The sequence below is a fragment of the Platalea leucorodia genome (assembly GCF_965183815.1).
Source record: "Platalea leucorodia genome assembly, chromosome: 19".
Classification (NCBI taxonomy): Eukaryota; Metazoa; Chordata; class Aves; order Pelecaniformes; family Threskiornithidae; genus Platalea; species Platalea leucorodia.
The window spans coordinates 7,900,485-7,916,964 of NC_138841.1; positions in this window are offsets into that span (position 1 = coordinate 7,900,485).

Consider the following 16,480-nt stretch of genomic DNA (forward strand, 5'->3'; position numbering starts at 1 on the left):
CTGTAGTCCTGAGACATGGGGCTGCCGGGCGGCCGCGTTGGTTACCAGGGCATGCCCGGAGCCGTCATGGCCCCACGCTCACCTTCCTGGCAGCCGTGTTGGTCTCGGGAGGTGCAGCTCCAGCTGCGGCCTGGCTGAGGTGAGGCCTGGGGCTGCCCGTGAGGTGAGTGAGGCCCTTGGGCGGGCGTGGGGGTGTCTCCTGCCTGCTGGAACCCCGCGGGTGGCGGGGGGAGCTCCAAGCTGGAGCCGGGCCTGGCCGGGGCAGCCCCAGGACCGACCCGAGAGCTGGGGAGGGGAAGGAGATGGAGACAGATCCCCCCGGGCACAGGCACCGGGCAGCCCGACTCCCGGAGCCCCCCGCATCCGCCGCGGCCCCGCTCGGCCCCTGCAGCTGCCCCGGCCCCAGCACCTCCCCGAGGCCTGTCCCGCAGCCCCAGGCCCCCACGGCCTGTCCTGGCAGCAGCGAGCCGGGCCTGGGGCACGCTCGATCCTCCGTCACCGCGGGTGCATCAGCAGCAGCGCGGGGAGGGAGCGGTGTCTGCAGGAGCTCCTGCAGCAGGAGCTTACAAGCTTCTTAAAATTGGTTAATTCCAGTGTGATACTTCTATGGTAATAATTCAACATCCATCTTCCAGCATTTCTAAGATGCCTTTGCATACTTAAGCTGTCAGTTATACTGTCAGTTAAGCAATGTAATACTTTGTATAGTTCCTCTTGATAACCGTCTGTTTCTTGAAATTCACTGCTGAGTCCTTTAAAGAGTAAGACAAATACCAGCGCACTGAATTGTTTCAGTTCATTTTACAGCGCCCAAGAAGGAAAGTGCCAGAGCCATGTGGTAGTAGGCAGGAATTGTGTTCTGTGCTGCAAGACACAGTCTTGGTAAGGGCTTGTGGCTGCTGGCTTTTGCTTACCCATCAAAGAAGAACTTGAGTAGGTGCCAGGAAACACGCTCCTGGACACCGCTAAAACATGCGGTTTAGCAGTAGCTCACTGATGATCAGTAATTAGAAATGCATGTTAGCTAGTCTTACTTTTCAAGGATGTTAAACAGCCTGTAGTGAGGCTGCACCTAAACACTGCATGGTAGGTATGTGTGTCAATGGCAAAGTAATTGGTACTGTACCTAGGTCTAACATTAATCAGGGGTGTCATTTGCAACAAAAATAACTGACACAAGTTGAACAGTATAAAACGCAGTTCCCTTGGTGTCTGGGATGGATCTGGTATCTCTTCTTAAAGTACCTGCACAGGTTGTGCCCCTGCCCACACTTACCTTCCATGCTAAGTAGCAATTTGTGCTCTATCAGTGTCCTTCGTGTAGTGAGGGGCCCAACACTGAACACAGGATTCCAGGTGTGGCCTCACCAGTGCCCAGTACAGGGGGACGATCACCTCCCTGGTCGTGCTGGCCACACTATTTCTGATACAAGACAGGATGCTATTGGCTTCTTGGCCACCTGGGCACACTGCTGCCTCATATTCAGCCAGCTGTCCACCAATACCCCCTCCTTTTCCCCCGGGCAGCTCTCCAGCCACTCCCCCCCCAGCCTGTAGCGTTGCCTGGGGTTGTTGTGACCCAAGCGCAGGACCCGGCACTGAGCCTTGTTGACCCTCACACAGTTGGCCTCGGCCCATCAATCCAGCCGGGCCAGGTCCCTCTGTAGGGCCTTCCTGCCCTCCGGAGATCAACACTCCCACCCAAGTTGGCGTCATCTGCAAACTTACTGAGGGTGTACTTGATCCCCTCATCCTGATCATTGATAAAGACATTAAACAGGACTGGCCCCAATGCTGAGCCCTGGGGAACACCACTTGTGACCAGCCACCAGCTGCATTTAACTCCATTCACCACAACTCTTTGGGCCCGGCCATTCAGCCAGTTTTTTACCCAGCAAAGAGCACGCCCATCCAAGCCATAAGCAGCTTTTTTTTTTCTCCCTTCCTTTCAGTCTTTTCTGTGTGCCACTGAGCTATTTTCTCTGTTCATTTAAGACCTAGAGCTCATCAAGTACTTCCCAGTTGTCAAGTCCTGAGCCAGTAAAGCACTGTAGGAATTTGGCACTCTTCCAGCTGGCAGAGGTAAAGTTCTACCTGTTAGCGTCACAATGGGAAGATGTGTGTATCTTTTCCCCCCAAAAGTAGGAATTGTGTAAGGGTTGCTCTCGTATCAAATTTAGTATCTCTAGAAGCATATGTAGTAAATAATGGAATAGTAAGAGAATTAGGCAGTGGCAATGGCCCCAGGGACCTAGCTTTTCCTGTATACTTCTTATATACTTGTTAATCTGCATAGTTTCTTGAAAACCACACATGAAAAATATGCTTCTTTTTAGAAAAATTAGCCGTATAACTATAATAAAAACAATGCTCAGGACAATAGCAAAATGTCCTGGTTTCAGCTGGGATAGAGTTAATTTTCTTCCTAGTAGCTGGTATAGTGCTGTGTTTTGGATTTAGTATGAGAATAATGTTGATAACACACTGCTGTTGTAGTTCTTGCTAAGTAGTGCTTACACCAGTCAAGGACTTTTCAGCTTCCCCTACCCTGACAGTGAGAAGCTGGGAGGGAGCACAGCCAGGACAGGTGACCCCGACTGGCCAAAGGGCTATTCCATACCGTATGGCGTCATGATCAGTATATAAACTGAGGAGAGTTGGCTGGGGGGCAGCGATCGCTGCTCGAGGACAGGCTGGGCATCAGTCGGCAGGTCGTGAGCAATTGTATCGTGCATCACTTGCTTTGTATATTACTATGTTCTTATTACTATTATTATTATTACTACCACTAATACCACTACTTCTATTTTACTTTATTTCAATTATTAAAATGTTCTTATCACAACCCACGAGTTTTTTCCCCCTTTTAACCTTCCGATTCTCTCCCTCATCACACTGGAGAAGGGGGAGTGAGTGAGCGGCTGTGTGGCACTTTAGTTGCTGACTGGGGTTAAACCATGACACAGGCCCACAAACACTGGGCCTCTGCGCTTGCCTGCCCTCCTAAAAGTCCAAAACACTCTCTGTCTCCCGCTCATTGTAGCCAGAGCCCAGCTCGGAAACTGAAAATATACAGCAATTTCAGCCACACCAAAGGTGCCAGGACTAAAAGCTGTTTCTGACCCTAACCTTCCCTTGGGAGCACTTTCACAGCCCCACAGACACTGGGGCTCTAAACATGACCAGACACCTAATGGTCCCAACACCCTCTCTCACTTCATTGCTCTCAGGTTCTGACTGAGGCCGGATGCCTCCCCCAGTGTGATGTCAGAGTCACCAGTGTGAGGTCAGAGCTGGCCGCCCGCACAGCCCTGTGGCGCGCAGGGAAGGAGCCCACAGCTGCCGTGTGGCTCTTGCCCTGGGCAGGCGCGCTCCTGCTGTGGGGCAGGCCACACTGCTGGGGCTGAGGGGGAAGAGCGGAGCGGGGAGCCTGCCTTTGCCCAGAGATGGCAAGGAGAAAGGCCCCCGAGAGAAGATGCCAAGGGCCCTCCCAAGGCTCCTTGGGGAACGAGGCTGGCCAACAGCCGGCCGGGGAGGAAGCAGGGCCCAGCCGCTGCCAGACGAGTAGGTACGAAGCCTGGCATCTCCGCGGGGCATCAGGTTGGGCTGGTAGCACGGACGTGGCCTAGCACGGTCAGTGGGGTGCGGAGCAGCCTGGGGAAGCCGACAGAAGTTTTCTGAAGGAAGAGCCCCGTGGCTTGTGAAGGCCCCCTTCTGTGGGGACGGGTCTGGGCGGAAAGCCTGGCTCACTCTCCCAGCCAAAAGGCAGTGTGCAGCAGGGGCCTTTGGGGAGGTGGCAGCCTCGTGCTGCAGGGTCGGAGCCCAGCCCTGCTGCACGGGGCGGTTTTGCTGTGCGGGGAGGCCAAGCCCCTGGGGCCTGAGACTGGCCCCCTCGGGACGTGGAGGGGCGATCCTGCCTGGCTGATGGGAGCAGCTGTGCGGGGCAGAGAGGGGTCGGGAGACCTGGGAGTGCCCAGGGAAGAGGTGGGGGGAGCTGTGGGGGGGGACAGCAGCCCGTGCCCCCTCCCCAAAGGGCCACTGGGAGGTGTCTGCCGCGGGGCAGGGTGGGGCCGGGGCCAGGGAGCAGGGAGGGACGGGCTGAGAATCGCGCTGTGCTGCCGGGTGGGCTTCCCGAGGCAGGGGTCTGCTGCTGCCAGCTTGCTCCCACTGCAGGCGTGTAAAGCAAAGGATGGGGAAAGGAGAGGGGAGCTGCCCTCTCTCGCTGCTGCTGGGACGGCCCGTCCTCTGGCAAGGGCCGCCGCTCAGGCTGCTCCTGCCCGCCTCGGCTCCCGCGGCGTGGGGACGGTGGGCAACGGGCATTTGTCTTTTTCCTCCGACAGGAACCTCCGCATGCAGGTGGAGCTGGGGATACTCTCTTCGATGTCAGCTCCCGGCTCAGCCACTCAAGGGCCTGCCAAGTGGCGCGACAAGGGCACAGAAATTGCAAGTAAGCTCAGCACTGCTGCTTGCTGTGACCTCCTCGGGGGTGAACTTGGAGAGCTGTGCTGCGCTGGAGCTCTGGCCAAACGTCACAAGTGGCAGGAGAAGTGCAGGCTGCCCTGCTCTTTGCCCCAGGGAGGGCGTGTGTAGGACACGGTGCCCGCCTCCCCGCAGGCAGCTGAGACACGCGGGGCTGGGCATCCTAGAGAAGAGACCTCAAGAGACAGGCCTAACTTTTCTCTGCTTTCCTTGCGCAGGGACAGTCTTCAGCCTTACTTGCCGTCCGGCAGGCGCCCTTGTCTCCCCGCAGAGATGTCTGCTGAGGACGTGCATCTCTGCCGTGTACGTATTACATGACGTTTCTGCTGGTGACGGGGAGAGAAAGGGGATGTCTGAGGGCCGGTGCAAGCAAAGGGGAGAGCAGAGGGTGTTCCCCAGTCAGCAGCCCAGGGCTCCCAGTCGGGCACCCAAGCTGGGGCGCTGCTCGTGCTGTGGCCATTCGCAGGGAGAGCCAAGAGCAAAGCCCCTCGGCAGTCTCAGTCCCACGCATTTGCCAGAGCCCCACACTTTGGCTGCGGTAGGGCAAACTGCCGCGTAGCCAGACGCTTGGGTGCAGAGCCAAGCCCCCACGGGGGAAGGCTTTTCCCCAGCTCTGGCCAGTGACCGCACAGGTCTGGGAGGGCTCTGGGAGGAAAGGCAGACAAGGCTCCTGCGCTTCCCAGCTCTGCAGAAAAACACCCCTAAGAGAGATCTGTGTGCTCTCAAGTGAGAACAAGCCTGCTTTCTCAGCCAAAGAGAGAGCAAGGTCCCCACCAGAAAGACAGCTGAAAAGCAGTCTTCGTTTGCTCGGCCTCTTTACTTCCCTGCATAATTTTCATTCCCTTTGGGATGGTGCTTCTGGAGCCCTTCCTCTGGGGAAGATCTGCTGGCAGTGTTGAACGGTGTGGACAGAAATCGTCTTCCTCCTGGGCGCTGCTCTGGCAGCTCTCTGGCAGCAGGAGGCTTCCAAAAGGGTGGCTTTCCGGCCTGAAAAGGGAACTCCACCGGCGGAGGGCTTTGCCCAAGGCTTGGATCATTGGCAGCCACAGGACTCCCTCTTTTTCAGGCAAAAGATGGCCCTGCAGAAGAAGAGGATCTTCCAAGTCGTCTTCTTCTTGCTCCCCGTGGCTCTTGGTGAGTTTGCATGAGCAGACACCTGAGAGCGACAGCCAGGCTGTGCTGGATGCCAGCTTTCAGCTGCCCAGCTTTCCTTTTGGGCCAGTATGGGCAGAAACTCCCATGGCCCAAGCGCTTCCCGAGTACGTCCTGGACCGGGACTGCCTTTTGGACTGCCAGTAAGACTGGGAGTCTCCCAGCCATGCTGCTGCTCTGGCCACTGGGCCACATGGCTTGCTTCGTCTGCAAGTCCGGGAGAGAAGGGCGTAGCTACTTCCAAGCCTGAACTGGGGATTCCCAGAGGGGAGGGGCCGTGCAGGGGCACCCATGGGGAGGTACCTCTCCTAGCCCATGCAGCCTGGTCTCGGGGCTCCCTGAAGCAGCGAGGGGAAGCGGGGAATAGCTCTGGGGCACTGAGCACACCTGAGGCTCACGGCTGCGCAGTCCCCTCAAGCCTGGGCCGATGGCTTCCGGGCAGAGGCGCGTCCTCTCTCCGCACGCCACGTTCCCCACCTCCTCAGCTCACCTGCTGCCCCACCCCTAAGGCAACAGGGAGGAGACAACGCGACTGCAGGCATCGCTAGTGACCCCGGTAAAATAACTCTCTCTTGATGATGTGAATTGCAGCTGGTGTTTACTGCGGGACCTCGCTGCCAGGGTGGACAATGCGAACAAAGGCACTGCTAGAGGTCGGTGACTTCTGTGGCACAGGCACCTCCTGCAACAGAGCATTGCTGAGAGCGGCTGGATAAATCACGGGCTCTCCTGCTGCCACACGCAGGGTGACCCAAAGAAGCAGCAGCTTGTGCCGAGTCTTCCTAGGAAAGCCTCTCCTGGGAAGCCCTGGTGGCTCTGGTAGCGGATGCTCGAACCGAGCGTTTTTCCCTTTCAGGAGCTGGCACTTGTGTCCGCAGAAGACCTGAAGACCCTGCGGTAAGAGACGTTTCCTGAGCTGGAATTGGTTCTGTGCAGAAGCATCAGCCCACCTCGTGCTACCTGCACTCATTTTGCTAACAGCCAGGGCTCCCATACCTCCTACCTGCCTTTGCCTTCTGCTCAAACTGGTGTGGAAGGGAAGCACTCTCAAAGCTGGGAAAGCACACGTGTCTCTCCTTCTTGCCGAGCTGAGACGCTCCCCAGAGGGGACGGGCCGCTCTCTGACAAGATCTGCTTTCGTGCTGTCATGCAGGAGCTTTCGCGTTTTCTTGGAGGAGCAAAGGCAAATGATGCAGCTTCTGATGCAGGAGGTGGCTCAACTGAGGGCGGAGGTCAGCAGGGCAAAGGTGATGCTGCGTTTTGGGGAATGAAGCTTGGCTGGGCAGAACCCCTAAGAAAGCACTCCTTGGGCTTGTTGGTGGGTCGGACTGCTGACTGCAGGAACCCAGCCTTTGCCCCAGGGGCTTGCTGGGTGAGCTTCTGTGCTGCACAGGCCCTTCTCCAGGCCCAGTTTAAGCAGGCTGCTTCAGGCAGCAGAGGACTCCCGACAGCCTTCCCTTGGCACGCCGGCACTCTGGCTCCTCTGGCTGGGCTCCTGAGGCAGTGATGAGACCCAGGCACGGTCACGGGGCCAGCCGTCGCTTGCAGGGCCCGAGCCCATCTCCCCGCTGACCTGCAGAGCGTGGAGGGTGGGGACGAGGGTGTGGGGACCCTCGTCAACCCACCTCACGGCCATGGCCGTGGCCGCGGACACAGATTCTCTTCCTCAGTCCTTGTGGCTCCCGTCAGCAGCAGAGTCTTGCAGCTCTGTGGACAAGGCTTGCCTTGCCTTTCTGACACTGACCCTTTGCCTCTGCCGGTGCTAGCAGCCACGCTGAACTGCCCACTGATGTGGTCCTTTTCTGTGTTCATTTATGGCGTTCCCAGGAAGTGAACCAGGCAGCATCGCAGATGGCTTCGGAAGTCTACGTCGAGATGTCTGACTGGGCCCTGAAAAGCTCTGGTATGGACACAAGCAGCCCAGTCTCCTTGCCCTGCGCTTGTCTGCAGCACTCCCCAAAGCAGCCTGTGCTGCAGGCGCTGCTCTCCAAAGTGGGGGAGCTTCAACGCTTCATGGGGTCCAAGAGCAAGGCTGTGGCACAGTGGCTCTCTCAGACTCCCTCCCAGTCCTGCCCTCAGCCTCCGCACGGGGGTCTGCGCACGGGGGCCTCCGCCGCTGCCCCCGCACGTGTTCCTGTGCTGTTGGAAGGGCTCTCTTCTTCTGCACTGCATTGGAAGAGGGAATGGCTGGGCCATCCTTTGCTGCCCATGCCGCAAGCCCTCAGTTTTGGTCTGCTGTCATTCACGTGGGCGCCCGCTGTCTCCCAGAACGCTCACACCTTCTCCTTGTGGCGCTGTGAGAGAAGCAGTCACCAGCAGGCACGTGGCTGCCGTCATTCCCCTGTGCAGCTGGGCACCCTCAGCAGCGTGGGGAGGAGGAGAGCACTGAGAGACGTGGAGCTGGCCGGCAGCATCAGAAAGACTGTCTGAGCACCGAGTCCGCCTAGAATGTGGCCTCTTCCAGTAGTCACCTGCGCTCCCTCCCTTCCAGGTGCCACCATCGACATGCAGAGAACTTCCGAGACCTACATCTGCAAAGAGAATTGGGGCTGCAGGGTTTTATGGCTCTTTCGCACTGCCAACCCTCCGGACACTATTTTGCAGGTATCGTAGCAGAAGTCCTCAGGGAAGGTTTCCTGCCTCCCTCTGAAGTTGGGGACGGACCTCAGGGGCTCTCCCCTCGCTCCAGTGGCACTGCTCAAGCCCACAGTGTTGATCAGGTTCCTGAAAGCAAAGCTCGAACACAGGGCTGGGCTTGCTAGCAATCAGTGGTTCCCCTCAGGAGGGGAATGGAGCTGAACGGAGCCAAACTGCTGCATCTCGCCCACAGTGCTCTGCCCCAGCTGGGTGAAAGACTTTCTCCCTGGTGGGGGGGTGCCCTGCAGAGCCACTGGGCAGAGAGGTGTTTCTGCTAGGCCCTGACTGGGATGGTTTCATAATTGCTCTTCTCCTCTGCCCCATAATCCTGAGAGCCCCCTTTCAGTCAGGCAGGGATGAAGGCCTCCTGCTTCTGTCCATTTCCTCCCACGCGCCTCATTTTCAAGCCAAAATAGACCCCACGGACACAACGGCGCCTACGCTTCAAGCTACGTGGGCCGTTGTGTTGGCCCCAACACTCTCTCTCTCTTCCTTGCTCTCGTGTTCTGCTTGCAGCCGGATGTTTCCCCAGGAAACTGCTGGCCTTTACAAGGGGATCAGGGCCAGGTGGTCATCAGGTTGCCAGCACGAGTCCATCTGACTGCCGTCACTGTGCAGCACATCTCCAAAGAAGTCTCTCCATCTGGGACCGTCATCAGCGCCCCCAGAGACGTCGCTGTCTTTGTGAGTCTCTGCTGGGTGCTTCTGGTGGGGATCTGGCCCTGGGGGAAAGCCATGGCAGGGTCTTGCTTGCTTTTGTGCATCCTCTGAGGTTTGCGTCCTGCTCTCTCCTGAGCACTGCAGTGCCCTAGCGGGACACTTCAAGGGCTCTAGGGGTTTCATCCCTCTTGAGACTTGTTCGGGACAAGCACCTCAGGGTTCCTGAGCAGAAGTCAAGGCCGAGACTGAGCTCCCGCATAGCGAGTGCTAGCCTACTGCTGGAGCCCCAGGAGAGGGTGGGGAGATAGCAGGGCTGATCCAGCACGTACGTGCCCTCTTTGTGGGGACGAGTCTGAGCTGCTCTCCTTGTGCTTTGCCCCTGAGGGAGTGGATGCGGACGGAGAAGAGGAAACTCTCCTTGGGACGTTCACGTACAACGTGGCAAAGGAGACCATTCAGACCTTCCCTCTGAAGGTACGGTCCACGCGCAGGAGCAAGGTGCCGGGGAGCAAACCAGCTTTGCCTGCAAGTCCATGGCAGGAAGAGCGTGAATGCTTTCTCCCTGGACCGAGGGACAGTGTCCTCTCCTCCCAGCACAGCGTGCCCCTTCTCTCCCCATGCTCTCACGCCTGCCAGGAGCAAAGCAGGCCGAGCAGCCAGCGGGAGCTTGGTGGGGTTGCGCAGCAGCCGCCCCCCCCCCCCCCGCCCCAGGAGCATCTCCCCGGCCTCTCTGCCAGCACAGAGCAAGCAGCAGAGGGAAGGGGCAGAGGGGAGGGAGACTGAGCCCCAGCAGGGCCGGCATGCAGAGGATGCCAGCTGCCTTCCCCCTTCCCGTGTCCCCAGCAGCCGCGGTACCAGCAGCGAGCCTCAGATTGCCGCTCCCACCCACTTTCAGGAGCTCGTTCCTGAGCAGGAGCAGGGCTGGCCAGGGGAGACACCTTCATTGCATTCTCGCTCCTAACACCCCTGCTTCCTTTTCCCGCTTTTCTTCCCAGAACGCGCCGCTTCCCAGAGCCTTTGCACGTGTCAAACTTCTGGTGAAGAGCAACTGGGGAAACGCAGCGTACACCTGCATTTATCGAGTGCAGGTTCACGGGAAGATGGCAAAACCAGAGGAAAGAGAGAAGGGCATACAGAAAAGAGCAGCAGAAGGGGAAGGAACAAAACAATAAAAAAGATGTGGCAATTCAGATTGGTGCAGAAGCTCTGTCTCCAAAGTGGGGTGCGCAAGAAGGCCCTTTGGGGGTGAAAAGGGGCTTTAGAGTGTAACTATCAAAGTTTAACTATTGTACAAAAGGACTGAAGTAAGGAGTCTTGTAATCTCTCAGCGAAGGACAGTTCCTGATGAGAACAGCAACTTGTCTTAAAAACCAGCTGAAACCAACCCTGCAGTTTGGACAAGAGTCAAGGAGCAACGGAGTCTGCGCAAGAAGAAGGGGTTACCAGCGGTGACGAAGAAGAGTCATCAGCCTTCATCCCCACGACCCCCCCGCGACCACCACCAGGAGGCACTGCGCAAGCGCATTTGGGAGGAGTTTATGGAAACGACCTCTTGGGGCTAATTTTAACACGAAGCGGGGACAGGTCATGCACATGTCTAGGCGTATTGGGAAACCTTATGTCTATGTATGGGATGACCCCAGCCCCGTGCTGCCCAGCGCTGAATAAACATACCTACTTTACACCCTTAGGGGTTGCAGAGTCTGTTTCCGCACGTCAGTTTTGGCAAGCCAGGCAGGAGAGTCTCGGCTCGACTGCGGGATCGACTGCGGAGCGGACGCTCCTAGGCGCGCCCCGAGCACCTTCCTCGGAGGAGCCTCCGCTGCCAGCCGCTCACTAAACTAGACGATCCACTAATGCTATCAGAAAGAAAGTTAGGGAAGCAGATATAAGGAATTTAGAAAAGTTGCTGGAGGAAGTGTGGCGAGTATATCGGAATGGGGAGGGAGAGGACAGAAGGAAACCGGGAAAGGAGATAGTGGCTGCGTTAGCCACATTCTCTGCATTGAATCAAACCTTGTTACCTATAAGTCAACAAAAGTGTTAATGTTGTGGGAGCAACTGGGCAGGTGGAAAAAGCTTTTTCTTGAAACCATTAACATTTGGAATTGGGAAGAGTGTGGGGATTCACAAATTTCTCTACCTGCCTGAGGCTCCTAGACTATTACTGGGAAGGGACCTATTAGAACAGCTAAATCCCGAAATAGAATTGAGAAATGGGGAAATGGAATTTGAAATACCAGACAAAAAAAAAAATCACATTGACATTTTAAGTTTGGTTCTTACCGAACCCCAAATTAGAGAAGAAGAAATTATACGAGAAATAAAAGACCAGGTATATCCCGGAGTATGGGCCACCGATGTACGCGGAAGGGCGAAGAATGCTTCACCTGTTGAAGTTAAACTGAAAGAGGGTCGACAACCGGTAAGAATTTAACAGCGTCCCCTGAAGAAGGAGGGTAGGGAAGGAATCCAGCCAGTGACAGAAAAATGTTTACAATTAGGATTATTGAAAGAATGTGAATCTGATTTTAACACCCCTATATTGCCTGTCGGCAAACCTGACGGATCATACCTGGTGGTTCAGGATCCACGAGAATCCATATACCGTGTTGACAGTATTGACAGTATTATCGACGTGAGTCGATCCTAAGAACCACCGACGAGAGAGCGGGCATTGGCAAGCACAGCTGAAGTTTATTGCAGAGGACCAGAGAGCTGAACTCTACTGCAGGGGACCAGAGAGCTGCTTGTGGACAATTAATCGCCTCAGGAAAAGGAGTGAACCGCTGGGGACGGGAGAATGGGGGCGCAAATGTCCTCGGAAGAAAAAATCTATTTTGTGTAGATTTTTGCGAATCCTTGCAAAAAGGGGCATAAATTATGATGAAGGAAAGGTTCGGTTGTTGTTAACTTGGTTGCGAAAACACGGGCAACAAGCGAACGCAGTGACCGCGTTCCAGGTGGAGACTTGGGAGGAGGCAGGAAAAGCGTTATGGGAAGCGGCCACCAGGGGGGACAGTAATGCCACAAATGTTTTGACGACATGGCGTTTACTGAAAGACTCTTTAGAACAATTAGAGCCACACCGAAAGGCTGCAGCTTCTGCCACCGCTCCGGAGCCAACACCGCAGGGCACGCCACAAACACCGCCATCGGGTTCGTCCTCCGACATGCCCTTGCTCGCGGGTGCTCAAGCTGCACAACCGTCCACCACCACACACCCCCCACGCGCCGCTGCTACCCTCTGCGCCGTTTTCTCCTTCGCCTGCTCCTATGCCTTAAACACCTCTGCTAGACATTCCGATCCCTGCAATCAGCACCCCTCCACTCCCCCCATTATAACCTCTTACATGGTAGCATTAAGCAAACATCTCAACAAAACTGAGAAACGTGTGGTCGGGGCTCGAAGTAGAGCTTTAGATGGCCCTGTACATAACATCCAACCTGGAGATTATGTCTATAGAAGGTCTCTTGCAGAAAGAACCTTGGAGCCACGGTGGGAAGGACCTTTCCAGGTACTCCTTCACCGCAATCAAAATCAAAGAGCAGAGCAGCTGGACACATCACACCAGAGTGAAGAAAGCACCTAAATCTCCATGGAGATTTAGCTCTAGTTACATCAAGTAGGGAAGTGCAAATATGTGGAATAGCAAGCAGACTCGGAAAAACGCCAGCAATACCCCCAAAGGCTGGCCAGCTCCTGTAGGTCAGGGATGGTATTGGATCTGTGCGAAGTGGGGATAGAAGGTATTGCCTTTCGGGTGGAAGGGCCAATGTGCTGTAGGGACTGTAGTTCCTAACGTTACTGTTGCACAAAACTTAACCAGTTTACGCATGCTTGGCTTATTACGAACCTCTATGAAACCTGTAACCCATGCAACCAAGAGAAAACTAAACCCTTTCATAACGAGGCCAACCAGGTTTCATAGTTTTGCGAGGTGGTTTCTTCCATGGTTAGGAGTTAGTGAATTAGAAAAGGCCTTAGTTAACATTCCAGCTACAATGGAAATTATTACTAATGGTACAGCTGATACGCTCATGGCTCTACAGAAAGCAATTTCTTCCTTAAAACAAGTAACACTTCAAAACAGGCTAGGGCTGGATTTGCTTTTTGCTAAAGAAGGGGATTTGTGTAGGGTTGTTGGTGAACGTTGTTGTACCTATGTTAACCAAGACCAGAGGCTTGAGAAAGATTTACCACAAATTTGGGAAAAAGCCAAAATCTTGCATGAAGTGGCCCAAGATAACACATCTTGGGGATGTAGTGGCTTAATAGAAAAATTAATATCTCGGTTACCAAACTTGGCATGGTTAAAACAATTGTTTATTACGAAAATTAGAGCAGTAATTCTGTCTATGCCTCTGTGTGTAATAAATCGGTGTGCTTGGTGTTATTGCCAGAGCTCAGGGGATTCCTACAGCGAACGGAAGAAGACCGAAATTCGACGAGAATTAAATCTAACAAATATTTTGAGAAGATGCTAGATAAAGAAACATTATATTAAAATGAGATGTAGTAAAAGAATTTACTAACTGTATAGAAAAAGGGGGAACTGAAAAGCAGCTTTAGAGTGTAACTATCAAAGTTTAACTATTGTACAAAAGGACTGAAGTAAGGAGTCTTGTAATCTCTCAGCGAAGGACAGTTCCTGATGAGAACAGCAACTTGTCTTAAAAACCAGCTGAAACCAACCCTGCAGTTTGGACAAGAGTCAAGGAGCAACGGAGTCTGCGCAAGAAGAAGGGGTTACCAGCGGTGACGAAGAAGAGTCATCAGCCTTCATCCCCACGACCCCCCCCGCGACCACCACCAGGAGGCACTGCGCAAGCACATTTGGGAGGAGTTTATGGAAACGACCTCTTGGGGCTAATTTTAACACGAAGCGGGGACAGGTCATGCACATGTCTAGGCGTATTGGGAAACCTTATGTCTATGTATGGGATGACCCCAGCCCCGTGCTGCCCAGCGCTGAATAAACATACCTACTTTACACCCTTAGGGGTTGCAGAGTCTGTTTCCGCACGTCAGTTTTGGCGAGCCAGGCAGGAGAGTCTCGGCTCGACTGCGGGATCGACTGCGGAGCGGACGCTCCTAGGCGCGCCCCGAGCACCTTCCTCGGAGGAGCGTCTGCTGCCAGCCGCTCACCGTGGGAGCAGACAGCAACCTCCTGAAGCCGCGGATTAAATGATATGTTTTACAAGAAGAGCCAGTCAGTCGTACGCTTGGCCGGGGCTGCTGGTAAACCGCACAGAGACGTCTGGCGTACAGCCTAGTCCCCGTAGGGGAGGAGGGTACCCTGGCCGATAGAGCGGCCAAAGAGATTCGCTGAGCCATAGAGCGGCCGCTAGCGATCTTGGGGGTAGATCGAGCAAATCTCCGGAGCCAACATAGCAGGGCACGCCGGTGCCGGTTCAGATCATATTATAAAAGCGATAGATTGTGAAAAAATAAAGTGTCGTTGTCGTCGTCATCTTCTTCACTTGTCTTCGCTTCTCTTCTTCGCTTGTCTTCGCTTGTCTTCGCATAACCTCATACGCGGAGTCCGTGATGAATTGCCACAAGATGTGTTATCTTGGGCCACTTCATGCAAGATTTTGGCTTTTTCCCAAATTTGAGGTAAATCTTTCTCAAGCCTCTTGTCTTGGTTAACATAGGTACAACAACGTTCACCAACAACCCTACACAAATCCCCTTCTTTAGCAAAAAGCAAATCCAGCCCTAGCCTGTTTTGAAGTGTTACTTGTTTTAAGGAAGAAATTGCTTTCTGTAGAGCCGTGAGCGCATCAGCTGTAGCATTAGTAATAATTTCCATTGTAGCTGAAATGTTAACTAAGGCCTTTTCTAATTCACTAACTCCTAACCATGGAAGAAACCACCTCGCAAAACTATGAAACCTGGTTGGCCTCGTTATGAAAGGGTTTAGTTTTCTCTTGGTTGCATAGGTTACAAGGTTTCATAGAGGTTTGTGATAAGCCAAGCGTGCGTAAACTGGTTTTGTGCAACAGTAACGCTAGGAACTACAGTCCCTACAGCACATTGGCCCTTCCACCCGAAAGGCAATACCTTCTATCCCCACTTCGCACAGATCCAATACCATCCCTGACCTACAGGAGCTGGCCAGCCGTTGGGGGTATTGCTGGCGTTTTTCCGAGTCTGCTTGCTATTCCACATATTTGCACCTCCCTACTTGATGTAACTAGTGCAATTGGAGTAGGCCCCAACAAAACTCGAAATTCCATAATGTCTGTCTGTGCTATTCCCTCCTGTATTCTGGGTGGTGTTTTCTAGGTAGCACCGCTGGACACAAGGTACTCCTTCCGTCTCATTCCAGAGTAGGATTCCTTTGTGGTATCTCTGTGTACTCAGGGAGGGATATATTGTTAAAGGCATTAGCTATCTCTGAAGAATTGGGAAAAACTGTAGCGACCACGGGGTGGCCATGTCTTGCGTTTGTGGGCAAGTGTGAGCAAATCCAGCGCTCAGACCAATTGACGGCACCAGCAATTTTGTCATGTAGCTGCAAAAAGCTATGACTCTCCCATGCCCCCAGTCTCCCTGTTAGGCTTACAATCAGCGTCGTGACAAGGTAAGCTTTCCGTGCTGTACTTGCGCGACTCTCCATGGAGATTTAGGAGCTTTCTTCACTCTGGTGTGATGTATCCAGCTGCTCTGCTCTTTGATTTTGATTGCGGTGAAGGAGTACCTGGAAAGGTCCTTCCCACCGTGGCTCCAAGGTTCTTTCTGCAAGAGACCTTCTATAGACATAATCTCCAGGTTGGATGTTATGTACAGGGCCATCTAAAGCTCTACTTCGAGCCCCGACCACACGTTTCTCAGTTTTGTTGAGATGTTTGCTTAATGCTACCATGTAAGAGGTTATAATGGGGGGAGTGGAGGGGTGCTGATTGCAGGGATCGGAATGTCTAGCAGAGGTGTTTAAGGCATAGGAGCAGGCGAAGGAGAAAACGGCGCAGAGGGTAGCAGCGGCGCGGGGGGGGTGTGTGGTGGTGGACGGTTGTGCAGCTTGAGCACCCGCGAGCAAGGGCATGTCGGAGGACGAACCCGATGGCGGTGTTTGTGGCGTGCCCTGCGGTGTTGGCTCCGGAGCGGTGGCAGAAGCTGCAGCCTTTCGGTGTGGCTCTAATTGTTCTAAAGAGTCTTTCAGTAAACGCCATGTCGTCAAAACATTTGTGGCATTACTGTCCCCCCTGGTGGCCGCTTCCCATAACGCTTTTCCTGCCTCCTCCCAAGTCTCCACCTGGAACGCGGTCACTGCGTTCGCTTGTTGCCCGTGTTTTCGCAACCAAGTTAACAACCACCGAACATTTCCTTCATCATAATTTATGCCCCTTTTTGCAAGGATTCGCAAAAATCTACACAAAATAGATTTTTTTCTTCCGAGGACATTTGCGCCCCCATTCTCCCGTCCCCAGCGGTTCACTCCTTTTCCTGAGGCGATTAATTGTCCACAAGCAGCTCTCTGGTCCCCTGCAGTAGAGTTCAGCTCTCTGGTCCTCTGCAATAAACTTCAGCTGTGCTTGCCAATGC